Source organism: Erinaceus europaeus, chromosome 2, assembly GCF_950295315.1.
Source record: "Erinaceus europaeus chromosome 2, mEriEur2.1, whole genome shotgun sequence".
In the NCBI taxonomy this organism is placed as follows: domain Eukaryota; kingdom Metazoa; phylum Chordata; class Mammalia; order Eulipotyphla; family Erinaceidae; genus Erinaceus; species Erinaceus europaeus.
This window is the reverse complement of record NC_080163.1, coordinates 34,255,389-34,271,323: the sequence shown is the minus strand read 5'-3', so window position 1 is coordinate 34,271,323 and position 15,935 is coordinate 34,255,389. Positions and strand designations below refer to the sequence as shown.

Sequence of the window (15,935 nt, the reverse complement as noted above, 5' to 3'; positions counted from 1 at the left end):
ACGGTACGCCATAGGTACCTAATAATAATAATAATAGCTCACCTGGATAGTGTGCTTGCTTTGCCATGTGCACAACCAAGGTTCAACCCTCTTCTCATAGTATAGAATTGTATATTTTATCCAACTAAAGATGAATGCTGACATAAAATTGAGGTTAAATGCACACATAAATTTGAATGCAAATATAAAATGAGAATCTCTCAGAAGTTGATGTTTTAAAAAAAAATAGAAGGGAACCGGAGTCCTGGAGATAGCTCATTTGGTGCAGTACACACTTTAACATCCTCAAGGATCCAAGTTCTCATCACATGGGAGCACCATGAAAGGGGAAAAAAGTTTCATGAGCAGTGTTGTCATATCTTTCCTTTATCTCCCTCTCTCTCTCTCACCCTTAAAAAAGAAACTTAATTTATTTGATTGTGATGCCAATTTTTGTCAAGTTCACAGGAATTTTTTTAGTGAAAAAAAAAATAGATGAAAACAGTTTTTTACTTTTTAGAAAACAGTTAACTTTCATGAAAAGAATTACCTTCATAGTAATTTCTTGGTTTAGAAAAGATGAAAAGATAAAGTAATTGTTTTTTCCGAAAATGAGTTATGGATGAGGCTTGGCACCCACAAGTCCGAGCGATAACCCTGTTGGGGAAAAAAAAAAAGATGGGGGCTGGATGGTAGCACATCAGGTTAAGTGCACATAGTGCTAAGCACAAGGATCAGCTCAAGGATCCTGGTTTGAGCCTCCAGCTCTCCACCTGCAGGGGGTCGCTTCACAAGGGGTGAAGCAGGTCTGCAAGTGTCTGTCTTCCTCTCCCCCTCTCTGTCGTCTTCTCCTCTCTCAATTTCTCTGTCCTATCCAACAACAACAGCAGCAGCAACAATAGCAACAACAATGGAAAGATGGCCTCCAGGAGGCAAAGAAAAAAAAAAAAACCCTACTGCTGGGGCTTGTTGGTGGTACACCTGGTAGAACACACATATTATAGTGCACAAGGTCTCAAATTCAAACCTCCTGTCCCCACCTTCAGGCAGGAAGCTTCACAAGTGGTGAAGCAGTGCTGGAGGTGTCTCCCTGTCTCTTTCCCTCTCTACCCCCTCTCTTCCCTCAATCTCTCACAGTCTCTATCCGAAATAAATAAACAAATAAAATATTTTAAAAAGATGATTACTGTTCCTTACTTATTTGCTCTGAAAACACATAATTTTTTTTCTTTGTCCTTCACATTTGGTAGTTTCACAATGATGTATCTTGGTGTAGGCCTATTTGGGCTTAGGAATTTGGGCATTCTCCCTGCTTTCTGATCATCTACCAATACATCCTGACCATACCCCAGATTTGAAATTTTTCTATTATTACTTTGAATATGATTTCTGCTTCCTTTTTCCTCTCCTCTCCTCTCCTTCTAAGGCCCCTATAATTCTGATATTTGCTTTATTTATTTTATTATTTTATTGCTATCAAGGTTATTGCTGAGGCTCCATGCCAACACAATGAATCTACTGCTCCAGATGGCCTTTTTTTTTTTTTTCGTCCCTGCCCCTTTCTATTTCATTGGATAGAACAGAGAGAAATTAAGAGGGGTAGGGGAGACAGAGAGGGAAGAAAAAGATGGACACCTGCAGGCCTGTTTCACTGCTCATGAAACATCTCCCCTTGAACATGGTAATGTGTAAGCTTAGTACAGTCTACCAGCACCCGACCCCCTGATAGTTGCCTCATTTTAAATTCCCCCCCTTGTACTTAGAAGGCAAAGAGTGTGGCTGGTCTGTCTTCTATTTCTGATGTTCTCTCTTCTACATGGGTAAGTCGACTTCCTTGACTTGCTATTTGAGACCAGAAAGCATTCAAAGTGTCCTTCATATTCTGTAACTCTTTCTCTTCAAGTTCTTCATTTTCCTATTAAGTCACTCTTTGAAGTCATAAGTTCTTTCTTAATTCATTTCTCCATGTTAAATTGAGAGTTTTCTGTTTCTTCAAATTTCTTAACATTGTGTTTTCTAAGTTCTTTCTCTGGTGGCTGCTCTGGGTTTGCATCGCTAAGTTTCTGACCCTCATCTTAGTTTTGCAGAACCAACATTTTCCTAGTTTTACCCATCTGTTTTGGTTTCTGTTGTTGGCCACAGGTAGTTTCTGGTTCTGCTTTGTATGTAAACTGTGGAGGGAGAGGAAGGCCTTTGAAAAAATGACTTTGAAGAAGTATCACGGCACCTGATGTCCCTTAGACAGAGCCCTAGTATTGAGGGTGAGTAGAGAGTGATCCCAGACCTCTTTCTTTTACCAGATTCATTACTGAAAGTAGGAACTCTGCTCTGGGGTCAAAGACACTTTTCTTGCCTGCCAGACAGTCTGGCCCAATCCCCAGTGTCTCTATGGCAGCTGGGACACCTTAGAGTTTGACAGGCTTTCTTGATGCCACAAGGGTTCAGTTCCCTGGTTCCTAGTTCCCTAGGTTTTGATCTGGGGCCTATGGCTTCTATAGTTTTTCTTTGTTTGTTTGTTTTTGCCTCCAGGGTTACTGCTGGGGCTTGGTGCCTGCAGTACGAATCCTGTGCTCCTGGAGGTCATTTTTTCCCATTTTTGTTGCCCTTGTTGTTGGATAGGACAAAAAGAAATCAAGAGAGGAGGGGATAGGACAGAGAGAAATTGAGAGAGGGGAAGACAGAGGGGGAGAGAAAGATAGACACCTGCAGACTTGATTCACCACTTGTGAAGTGACCCCCCCCCCTCTGCAGGTGGGGAGGCAGGGGCTGGAACCAGGATCCTTACACTGGTCCTTGAGCTTCACACCACATGTATTTTAACCCACTGCACTACCACCCAGTCCTCAGCTTCTATATTTCTAAACAGTAGTTCCCACCCCTTTGTTTTTTTAGACCACTTGGTCCCTAAGTACTTCCGTGTGAGCCCTTTAAATCTGCCACACAGATTTGAGGCAAACATGGTACCCACAGGCAATGCAGTGCCACATTTCTCCCTCCCCTCCTGCTGTCCATGCACAATCATCAACCTGCAGATAGTGATGGTCTTTACCAGAAACCCCAACTGTTCCCTGACAAAATTCATGGAGTTATGTTTATATATATTTTTTTCTGGGGGAGAGTCAGCATTCTAAGACTAGGATGTCATAACTCTACCCCCAGAAGTCTCTATCTTGTTTTAATCGTCAATTTGTTTATTATTGCATCTAGCTCACATCATCTTACAAGCTATACCATTCATAATAAATATTGATAATAGGAGGGCAAACTTCCCTTTCTGAATTTCTTCTTTAGAAATATACTGGCTACACATTGACATCTCCTCTTTAGTGCAAATTTTAGAATAATCTTGTCAAATTTCATGAATGCCCCTGTATGAACATCAGTTGGAATTACACAGGATATATAAATCAACTTGGGTACTGGGGTAGATATCATAATGGTTAGCAAAGAGACTCTTATGTCTGGGGCTCCAAAGTCCCAGGTTCAATCCCCCACACCACTGCAGGCCAGAGGTGAGCAGTGCTCTGTTAATAAACAAACAAACAAATAAAACAAAATATGTTTTTAAAAATTTGAAGAGAACTGATATATGCACAGTAATAGCATCTATATCCATTATCAGAAGTTCTTTCTTCATGCTATTATTTACTTATTTTGTAGAACTTGGCCCTTGTGCATGGTTTCACAGCTCCCAGGCCACTTTTTCATTCATATAAAGAGAAAGAGAGAAGGAAGGACACTGCAGCACTGGGGCCCCTTATCCCCTTGGTACCTTCCTTGTGGTACAGGAGCTCAAACAAGGCACATGCTCTATCCAGTGAGCTAACTCTGGTGTTGTCAGTACCCTGAATAGGCGAGGCATGTTTTAGAATCCTTCTCAGCTGTTCTAATATGCAGCAAAATGTAGGAAGCACTGTGCTATGGGATTAAGCATAATAATAGCTACTCTGTGTAAGCCTCAATGCCCCCTTATAAATACCTCATCAATACTAACATTTACCAATGCCAAGATTATCAAATTAAGAGACAGAACTTTACATAATAAGTCTTTTATGGAAAAAAAGGTAATATTTTTCTGTCTTCTTGGAATGATACATTGTTTTAATTTACAGATTCGCAAGAACAGGCTGTTCTTGAAAATGAATCTGGTCAACTGTCATAAAAGTTACCAACAAGAGTTACTCTAAGTGTATCTAATCACTATACTCTGTATCCAGAACATCTATATCAAGTATGGAGACTCACTAAAAACAGTAAACACAGTACAGAACAAAAGTATATAAATTAGAGGGCAAACAGCAGGCTCACCTAGTAGAGTACACACATTACTGTATCTGAGGACCTGGGTTCAAGCCCTGAGTCACCCTGTGAGTACACCTGTAGGGTAGAAGCTTTATGAGTGGCAGGGTGGTATTACAATATCAACTCATCTGTGTGTGTGTGTGTGTGTGTGTGTGTGTGTGTGTTTCTCTCTCTCTCTCTCTCTTCTCTCTCTCTGTCTCTCTCTGTCTCTCTGTCTCTCTCTCTCTCTCTCGTCTATCCTTCACCCTCTACCCAAAGGAAAGAAAAAGGCTGCTGGGAACAGAGGAGTCATGCAGGCACTGAGCCCCAATGACAATCTGGTGGCAAAATAGATAAATAAATTAAGAGTCTTGGAGATGATGTATCAGGTAAAGCACATACTGTGCCAAGTGCAAGAACCCGGATTCAAGCTCCCAGTCACCACATAGGATCACTTGCACAGGAGAAATTTTGTGAGCAGTGGAACAGTAGAGTAGTACTGTGATCTCTTTCCTTTCTGTCTCTTTCTCTTTCCTATTTCTCACATTCTGTATATATATATGTCTGCCTTTGCCTTGTGTGACATGGAACCCAAGCAATAGCCCTGCTGACAAGAAAAGAAAAAGAGCACCTGGGGGAAATAGTTCAACTGGTAGAGCATTGGATTTTTATATCTGAAATTCCTGATTCAATCCCCAGCATTACACACACTGGAGTAGTGCTCTGGCTTGTTTTTCCCTCTTCTCTGTCTCATGTAAAAAGTCTCTGTTCACCCATCCTTTTCTGTTGTGAAGTTTCTCCTTTATAGGGTAATTCACCCATGGCAAAGTGAGCTCTTCCCAGGGCCCTGGGCCCCCTGAGTCTGTTTATAATGTCACCTACTGTGATTATAAAGTTTTCGTTTTTGTCACCAGGCCTTCACTGGACTTCAGGACTGTATGATTTTGCTTCTCCTGGTGGCTTTTTTTTTTTTCAGTTAGAAGATAAGAGAGATGGAGAAAAAATAGATGAGACGTCACAGCACTGACTCAGTGCTTATGAGGCTTCCTCTTGGCATGGTGCTTCTATGTAGTAGCCACGGGCTTGAACCTATGTTTTTGAACATAATAGTGTGTGCTCTATCAGATGAGTTATTTCCTTACTCCATGAGATCATGATTTTTTTTTTTTTTAAATGAAAGAAAGGTTTTATTTGGAAGAAAGGAAAAAAGGAAGAAAGGACCATCAGTTTGTAAAATGACTTACAGAGGGCTCAAGCAGTGGTGCACTTGATAAAGCACACATATTACAATGTGCAAGGACCCAGGTTCAAGCCCCCCAGCCCCCACCTGTAGGGGGTGCTTCATGAGCTGTGAAGCAATGCTGCAGGTGCCTCCCTCTCCCTTTTATATCCCCTTCCCCTCTCAATTTCCCTCTGTCCTATCAAGGTATTAAAAAGAAAGCTTCTGAAAAAGGGAAAGACACATCATGCTTTTAAAAACTTACTTAGAGGGGCCAGGAAATAGTTCACCTAGTATAGTGCACATTGTAATATGAGGTTCTGAGCAACACATGGCAGCCCCATGATCATGATTTTTACTTAATTCTACTTGTAGTTATGTCAGCTTTCCTTTTTTAATGTTAGGCCTATGTCAGTAAGTACATACAAGTGGCACATTATATATATATATATATATATATATATATATATATATATATTTTTTTTTTTTTTTTTAAATTAGAATAGTACTTCACTGCTGATGCCAGGACTTGAACTTGGGTCTTCTGGGAGCTCAGACATGAACATTGCACTGCCACTGAAACTATCACTCTTGCCCAGCATTTTTTTTCCAACAAGAAAAAAAAATCAAATTTTAATGAAATATCATGCATTATTAATAACCTAGGTAACACAGAAACAAGTTATTTTTATTATAGGTGTGTTTTTTTACTTTATACATATTATTTCATATTATTATTTTTTCTTTTTTAAATTTTATTTTATTAGTGATTTAATAATGGTTTGCAAGATGATAAGATTACAGGGATACAGTCTTATACTGCACCTAAACCACAGTCCTGTGCCCTCTCCCTTTTTACCCCCCCAATACCACCATAATGTTCACAAAGTCTTAGTAATGGTCTGACTTTTTAAAAATAAATTCATGTGTTTCAGTTCATTATATTCTACATATGAACAAAACTATACAGTAGTTGCCTTTCAGAGAAATGCAAGTCATTTACTAAGTTATAAACTATAACAACAAGATTACTTGAACATAAACACCAAATTAAATAACCTCAGTATATTGTATATGATAAGAAGGATGAGAAAAACGAAAACAAATAGGAAGATTGGAGAGAAAGTGACATTGTTTAACAAGACAGAGGATTGTATGTGTGTAAATATGTTGTATATAAATACATCTGTGGCTTCTAAACATCTAAAAGACAGTCTGGAACTCCTTATTCTAAGGCACTTGTGGCCTAGCATTTTTATTCTTCTAGTGAAATGGCACTGACACTTTTATCATTATTAAATTCTTCTTACTAGAATTACTTTCTTGTCTCTAAGTCTGATATTGTTAAAGTTGTGTCAGTTTTCTTTTGGTTAGTGTTCGCTTGTTCCATTTTTTGTTCCCAACATCAAGATCTCCACTTGAAACAATGGGAGGCTATTGAATTCTAACTTGTCAGCTATTTCAGCTGGCGCATTGAATCTATCATGCCATTGTTTCCTGACTTCCAGTGCTGTTGTTGGAATCAACACGGCAGACGCAAGCAGGAACTCCAGCTCAGACAAATCAGAACAACTGTCCCTGGATCAACATCCACTTTCTCATGAGCTGAGATTTTTCATCCTCTTGGTGTAAACCAGAAACCCAAAGTCCACGTATAAGGAATTTTAGTTTTGGGAGCCCAGTGGTGGCGCACACGTTACAATGTGTGAGGACCCAGGTTTGAGCCCCTAGTCCCTCACCTGAGGGGGAGGTGTGGAAGCTCCACTAGTGGTGAAGCAGGTCTGCACGTGTCTCTCTGTCTCTCTCTCTCTTTCTATCTCCCCCTTCCCACATAATTTCTCTCTGTCTTATCAAATAGAATAAACAAACAACAAAAAAAGGAATTCTAGTTTCTTTTCTTTGTCATCAGCAGGGCTTCACTCTTCTGGACTGACTTTTCAGATAGACAAGAGAGACTAAGAGGGAAAATCATCAAAGCACCAGAACTCCCTCCAATGTAATAGAGATCAGATTCAAGATGAGCGTAAGCATATAATCCAAGTGCTGGCTCTAGACTTGAATTTTTTTGTCATTTTAATTTTACAGTATGGACATTGATCAGAACACTAGAAATGGACCTACTTCATGACGCAGTAATACCTCTCCTAGGGATTTACCTAGGAATAACAAAAACACCTATATGAAAAGACTTGTGGAACACCTATGTTCAGAGCAGCACAGCCCAAACTCGAAAGCAACCCAGATGCCCAACGACAGCTATGAAAGTTGTGGTGTGTATGTATACACCAAGGATTACTATGCAGCTGTTAAAAATGCAACTATATATCAAATAGAGAGATAGCAAAAAAAAAAGATATAAACAGGTATATATTTGTATTGGAGACTAATGCTAACAAGAAAAAAGTAGGAAGGAGAACCTAAGAGGGACTGAAATAATAATAATAATTATTATTATTGTTATTGGAATTCATGGTTTACAATAAACACAGTTGTTGGTATATATATACACATTTCTCAGTTTTCTGCAAAAGTCTTTCATTCCCAGCCTAGGTCATCCTCTACCATCATGCAGCAGGACCTGAAAGCGCCCCCCACCCCTCAATACCCAGGACTGCAATTTTTCTTTTCGCCTCCAGGGTTATCGATGGAGATCGGTGCCTGCACAACAAATCCACTGCTCCTAGTGGCTATTTTTTTCTCCTTTGTTGCCCTTGTTTTATCGTTGTTGTGGTTATTATTGCTGTTATTGGTGTCGTTGTTATTGGAGAGGACAGAAAGAAATGGAAAGAGGAGTGGAAGACAGAGAGGGGAGAGAAAGATAGACACCTGCAGACCTGCTTCACCGCCTGTGAAGTGACTCTCCTGCAGGTGGGGAGCCAAGGCTTGAACCAGGATCCTTACACCGGTCCTTGAGCTTTGAGTCATGTGTGCTTAACCTGCTGCACTATCACCTGACCTCTAGGACTACAATTTTTTTAAACGTGTTTCTTTTCTTAAATTTTTATATATTTATTTATTATTGGACAGAGACAGACAGAAATTGAGAGAGGAGGGGGAGACAGAGAAAGAGAGAGACACCTGCAGCCCTACTTCACCACTAGTGAAACTTTCCTCCTGCAGGTGGGGACCAGGGGCTTGAACCCTGGGGCTTGAATGTGTGCACTTAACCAGATGCGCCACCACCTGGCCCCTGCAGTTTTTAAAAATTCAATTATTTATATGGTAAAGATGGAGAGAAATTGAGAGGGAAGGGGGAGATTCAGAGGGAGAGAGAAAGAGACACCTACAGCCCTGCTTCTCTGCTTGCAGAGCTTTTCCCCTGTAGGTGAGGACTGGTCTTAACCCAGGCCCCTATTTCTTCTTCTTATTATTATTATTTTGCCTCTAGGACTATTGCTGGCGCTCGGTGCCTGCACTACAAATCCACTGCTCCTGGGAGCTATTTTCCCCTTTTTGTTGCCCTTGTTGTTTATCATCGTTGTGGTTATTATTATTGTTCTTGTTATTGCTGTCATTGTTTGCGAAGTGACCTCCCTGCAGGTGGGGAGCTGAAGGCTCCAACCAGGATCCTTATGCCGGTCCTTGGGCTGTGCGCCACGTGCTCTTTAACTCGCTGCACTATTGCCCCATCCTGGGACTGCAATTTTAAAGGGGTAACGGTCAAGGTAGATTTTTCTGAGATGATATTTGAGGAAATTTTTGAAAACTATGCATGTTTGCTGGGCTAGCGTGGGGGTACCTCTTCCCAGGTGTGTGCTCTCTGGGTTGGAGAGAACTCAACAGGAGCCAGCCTGGGCTGCTACTCACTCAATGGCACGAGGGAGATGACTCAGGAACAGACACATGGTGGTGAGACAATGCAATTCCTTTATTGATTAGAGAGCCAAGGCTTTTAAAGGGTAGACCCAGAAGTGGCAAGATGGAAATGGAAATGGCTAGGAAAGGGGCAGAGAAAGGCAAAAGGGGCTGGGAAGGTAGCAACTGTTGCGAGGGTTTTAACTGGTGGGATTAATAATACCCTGGAGGCAGAGAGGGTCTTGAGGGTAGAAAGAAGATAGATCAAAGGAATGGAATGGGTGGAGATTTTTCAGGCAAAACAATGATTATATAGATAGGCCATAGTATCAGGAATGCAGGGTGGACCAGGGGGAGCTGGCTTAATGTTTTTTTTTTTTTTTCCTCCTCCAGGGTTATTGCTGGGCTCGGTGCCTGCACCATGAATCCACCGCTCCTGGAGGCCATTTTCCCCCCCTTTTGTTGCCCTTGTTGTAGCTTTGTTGTGGTTATTATTATTGCCCTTGTTGACGCAATTCGTTGTTGGATAGGATAGAGAGAAATGGAGAGAGGAGGGGAAGACAGAGAAGGGGAGAGAAAGATAGACACCTGCAGACCTGCTTCACCGCCTGTGAAGTGACTCCCCTGCAGGTGGGGAGCCGGGGGCTCGAACCGGGATCCTTACGCCGGTCCCTGCGCTTTGCGCCACATGGCTTAACCCACTGCGCCACCGCCCGACCCCCCTGGCTTAATGTTTTAAGGAATGCAGGGTGCTTTGTGAGGCTCCTCACAATTTCCCGACCTATGTTTATGAAAGTTTTGAGTGTGTTTGTGGATATTAAGAGACTGAAGATAAAGAAGACAACAGTTTGTGAAGTGGCAAATGAAAAAATATAGGACTTACAAACATGAGATGCCACGTTATTACCAGAATGATGCTCTGGTTTTCTCACTCTCTTGCTAATAAACACATCTTTAAAAACAAATGATAACGGAGTGAATTGGGGTGGGGGGTGGCTAGGGAAAGAGAACTGTACTGTAAAGGAAAAACACAACTCATTTTCAGAGATCAGGAAATGACATGAATTCATGTTAATTCATGTAAAAATTAATTCAGAGAGCTGGGGAGGTGGAGCAGTGGCAGAGTGAACACTTCCAAGTGTGGGTTTCTGAGACTGGACCCTGGGACCACATATGCCAGATGACACTCTTGTTCTCTCCCACAAATAAATGTAGAAAATTACCTTTTAAACATAAATATAAGACTAAATGATAGCTCATATATGCACCTTACTATACAGGAAACCCCAAGGGGCCGAGTGGTGGCGCACCTGGTTAAGTGCACATGTTACAAGAAGCCCCAAGTTCTAATTCTGGCTCCACAGGGGAGCACCATAGTACCAGAGGAAGCTCTGCAGATGTTTGGTGCCTCTCCCTCTTTCTGTGATTTCCTTTCAGTTTCTTTCTATATCGGTGTATCTTTCCCTATCTGTGTCTCTACACATATCTGAAACAAAAAGAATGAAAAAGTGACCGAGGAGTGGTGGAATTGCAAGTGTAGGAGGCCCTTGTGCCACCCTAAAAAATGAATGAATGAATAAATTTTTAAAATTAAATAAAAGAATAAATTTAGAGTAAAAGGATATAACTTGTTGACTTTTGGACAAAGTTAAGGTGCTATTAGGAAACTCAAGTCCTGAATGGCAATATTGCAAAGTCTAAAGGAACATTTGTGATGCTAACAGAAAAGGTAAGGATGTATGACTTGAGAATGAAAAGCTTATTTAGAATAATAATTAAAAGGAAGTATTCAATGAATTATCAGTATTACAGTTTATAAAGAAAACACCATACAAAATCAGGCCATGGTTCTATACTCTTGAGGAAAAAAAATGAACTATATATAAAGGAAATTCAGGGGATTAGTTACCAAATGTATTAGTTACAAAATGTACTCAGCATGCACCAGAAATTTATTTATCATCAATAAACACTAGTTTGTATTCCATATATCCTGGCAATGAAGGCAAAAGTAAATTATAATTTTATATAATTTTCATTTTCTTCTTTTTAATTTTAATTATCTTTATTTATTATTGGATAGACACAGCCAGAAATCAAGAGGGAAGAGAATGATAGAGAGGGAGAGAAACAGAGAGACACCTGCAGCCATGCTTCACCACTTGTGAAGCTTTCCCCCTGCAGGTGGGAACAAAGGGCTCAAATCCTGGTCCTCGTGCATTTTAACATGTGCACTCAACCAGGTGCACCACCACCTAGACCCTATATTATTCATTTTTTGACATGGGTGCATTGTAGTGGGGTGGCACAGTGGATAAAGCATTGGACTCTCAAGCATGAGGTCCTGAGTTTGTACCAGAGTTATGCTCTTGTTCTCTACCTCTTCTCTTCATTCTTTCTCATTCATAAATACGTATTTTTCAGTGCACTATAAAATCATCTATATGGAAATATTTTCCCAGAATATACTTTAGGATGAATGGACCATGTCTTTTTTTCTAATTTTAAATTATTTTTATTATTTTATTTTGATAAGACAGGGAGAAATTGTAAGTGGAAGGGGGATAGAGTGAGAGAAATAGAGACACCTTGAAACAGTTTCACTGCTCATGAAACTTCCCTCCCTGCAGTCAGGGACCTGGGGCTTGAACCTGGGTCCTTGTTCATAGTAACGTGTGCACTCAGTTGGTGCTCCACCATTCAGTCCCCACTGTAAGTCTTTTTGATGTTTAAAAGGAATTGGAAAACACAATAGATCATAGATCTTCCTAAGATTAATTAAAACTACAGAACTGATAATTATTTTTAAATTTGTTTACCATCAGCACTGCTCAGCTCTGGCTATTCATGTTGCCAAGAATTAAGCCTAACACTTTAAAAAAATGTTTAAAAAAAAAGGGAGTTGGGAGGTAGTGCAGCTGGTTAAGCATAGGTGGCACAAAGCACAAGGACCAGGTAAGGATCCCAGTTCGGCACCCCACCTGCAGGGGAGTCACTTCACAAGTGGTGAAGCAGGTCTGCAGGTGTCTATCCTTCTCTCCCCCTCTCTGTCTTCCCCTCCACTCTCCATTTCTCTCTGTCTTATCCAACAATGACAACAATAATAACTACAACAATAAAACAAGGGCAACAAAAAGGAATAAATAAAACATATTTTTTAAAAATATGTTTTATTTATTTATTAATGAGATAGGAGGAGAGAGAAAGAGCCAGATATCATTCTGGCATATATGCAGCCAGGGGTTGAACTCAGGACCTCATGCTTGAAAGTCTAATGCTTTACCCACTGCGCCACATCCAGGACCTTTTTTTTTTTAATTAAAAAAAAAATTGCCTCCAGGGTTACTGCTGGGGCTCAGTGCCTGCATTACGAATCCACTGCTCCTGGATGCCACCTTTTCCCTTTTTTTGTCCTTGTTGTTTATCGTTGTTGTTATTGTTGTTATTGCTGTTGGATAGGACAGAGAGAAATCAAGGGGGGGGATAAAGAGGGGGAGAGAGAGATAGACACCTGTAGACCTGCTTTGCTGCTTGTGAAGCGATCCCCCTGCAGGTGGGGAGCCAGGGGTTCGAACCAGGATCCTTATGTTGGTCCTTGTGCTTTGTGCCATGTGTGCTTAACCCGTTGCACTACTGCCTGCCCCCTCCTTTTTTCTTTTTTCTTTTTATCTTTTTACCAGAACACTGCACAGCTCTCGTTTATGGTAGGGTGGGAGATTGAACCTGAGACTTTGGAGCCTCAGGCATGACAGTCTCTTTGCATAACCATTATACCATCTACCTCTGCCCAAGTCTAACACCTCTCAAATGCAAGTCTTGTGTGCTGCCTATGCTCTCTCTGCCTCCTAGTAAAAAGTTTGTGAGCTAGGGGACATAAATAAATAAAGATCACAAGGAAACAAAGTATTGGTTTTGTTATCATCTCATCATACAGGAAATGTTTTCTCTTACAGATCTTGATATAATTTTCAGTAATATGTACTTTAGGGACCGGGTGGTGGCACACTGGGTTAAGCACACATAATACAAAGTGCAAAGTGCAAGGACCCCCCCCCCCAGAAGGGACAAGGTTCGAGCCCCCTGCTCCTCACCTTCAGGGGAGTTTCCTCACAAGCTATGAAGCAAGTCTGCAGGTGTCTTAACTTTCTCTCTCCCTCTCTATCTTCCCCTCCTCTCTAAATTTCTCTCTGCCCTATAAAAATTTTTTAAAAAATGGTCACAGGAGTAATGGATTTGAAGTGCAAGCATGTAGTCCCAGAAATAACCCTGGAGGGGGGGAAGATATGCTTATAATTTATAGCAGAAATTTAATGGTTATTTTTGGTTGCACTTTAATAAATAAACACATTTTCTCAGTTTATTAAAAGTAACTATCAGAAGTTAGAAGTATAACATGAGAGGTGACCAGGCAAAAATTATTACATAATGATATGAATAGAGAATCCCAGTCTTGTTATTGTTATGAACAAATAAATAGAATTCAAAAAATAGCTAATACATAATACAAAACCATATGTAACATGAATTTTTGAAATTCAAAAAGATGTTGCAAAAGAAATATTTAAAATTGTAAACGAGCCATTAAGAAGGAGAAATTCCCAAGTGCCAGAAATCAAAGATAACTCATTCCTAGACTGAAAAGTCTACTGATACATAGACAACTATTGTTTATGAATGTTAACCCTAATAGCAGGAGTCTAGGGTTTAACAGTTATAAGATAATGTAATATATAATATTGGCCCTTTCAAGACAGGGACATGGAACTGATACTTTCTATAAAAAGCAATGACCTTGCTGGAAGGATTTCCCTTCTAGCTAAGGGGAACAGAAGAACTCTGTCAAACCAGAGGACGGTCAAGGAAGTTTGTTCTGAACAGGACACAATGGGGGAGAGAAATCCCCACAGTCCAACCAAGAATACGAAACTTGAAGCAAAGCTTTTCTTGGATGTGGAATCTAAATTTATTCTACCCCTGTGGTGAGGGAAGTTCCAGCTGAAACATTAATATTAAAATTGGTACTGGATATTAACAAAATAAAAACCCAGAGTATCTAGCAAAAGACAATCTGAAATTTCTCTAAAGGGATGCTTCTTCAACAATGGTCACATGAATTTTGCACACAAGATTCACCATTAAAAAAAAATCAACTCACTTAATGTGCCCAATAAAAAAAAAGATGAAACATGTAAAATTAGATTCTACTAAAATATGAACAGGAACAAACTAGAGAACTTGCAGAAAAAAATTTTGTTAACTATTGGTAATATTACAAATTATCTTAGAAAATAAGGAAAATTAATTTTAAAAAATATTTATTTATTTTATTCCCTTCTGTTGTCCTTGTTTTATTGTTGTAGTTATTATTGTTGTTACTGATGTCATCGTTGTTGGATAGGACAAAGAGAAATGGAGAGATGAGGGAAAGACAGAGAGGGGGAGAGAAAGTTAGACACCTGCAGACCTGCTTCATCGCTTGTGAAGCGACATCCCTGCAGGTGGGGAGCCAGGGGCTCGAACCGGGATCCTTACGCCAGTTCTTGTGCCACATGCGCTTAACCAGCTGCGCTACTGCCCGACTCCCAGGAAAATTAATTTTTAAAGAACTAGGGCTGAGGAGACATCTCCCATTCAAGTATTAACCAGACCCAAACCTGCTTAGCTCCTGAGACCAAGCAAGACCTGGTGTGTTCAGGGAAGCATGGTCGTAGACAAGGGCTGAGGAGATAGATACCTCAGTGTGTTAGAGCATAAGATTTGCATGCTTGGGGACCCATAAGGTCCAGGTTGAATCTTTGGTAGGACCATAAGCCAGAGCTGAGTGGTGCTCTGGTCTCTATCTCTCTAAAACATAACAAGGTGCTGGGGGTGGTAGTGCACTTGGTTGAGCGCACATGTTACAGTGTGCAAGAACCAGGGTTGGAGCCCCCAGTCCCAACCTGCAGGCGTAAAGATTGAGAATGGTGATGCAGTGTTGCAGGTGTCTCTCTCCCTCTCTATCAACCCATTCTGGCTGTCTCTGTCCAATAAATAAATATAACAAAATAAATAAATACATAAATAAATAAAATAGGGACTGAGAGAACTCACCTAAGTCCTCATACTTCACCATGCGTAATAGGCACTATAGTACCTCTCCTCTCTCACTCCTTTTTTTGTTTTATTTTTTGGCCACCAGGATTAATGCTCATAGCAATCACTTCCCCTGTCATTCATTTGAGGGGACAGAGATAAATTGAAAGGAGGAGAGAAAGAGAGAGAGGAAGAGAGACAGAGACAGACAGACAGATCTGTTTTACTGCTTATGAAGCTTCCCCCAATCCCAAACCCTGCCCCAGCAGGTGGGGACCAGGGATTTGAACCTGGGTCCTTGCACATGGTAATGTGAGAGCTCAACAGGTTGCACCACTGCCTGGCCCCCCTATCTTTTTTTGGGTGCTCTGCTCCTACATGACTTGATGACACGCACATACATATGGAGAGAGAGATAGACAGTACAGCTCCACTGCACATGATGTTTCCTTCTTTCACACACTTTCATGTAGTGGCCAGGGGCTCAAACCCAGGTCCTGGAGAATGGTTATGTGTGAACTCTACTGGGTGAGCTGCTGCCTTCTGGGGCCCTCTCTGTCTCCATCTAAATTTAACAAGTAAAAGAATC

The 15,935-nt window shown here is 40.7% G+C and overlaps 1 protein-coding gene across 1 annotated transcript in view; it reads right to left on the bottom strand.

Moving 5' to 3' along the window:
* The window catches only part of CDC42SE2 (CDC42 small effector 2), a 183,557-nt gene that overhangs the window by 109,452 nt on the left and 58,170 nt on the right, over positions 1-15,935 (bottom strand). The window lies entirely within an intron of this gene.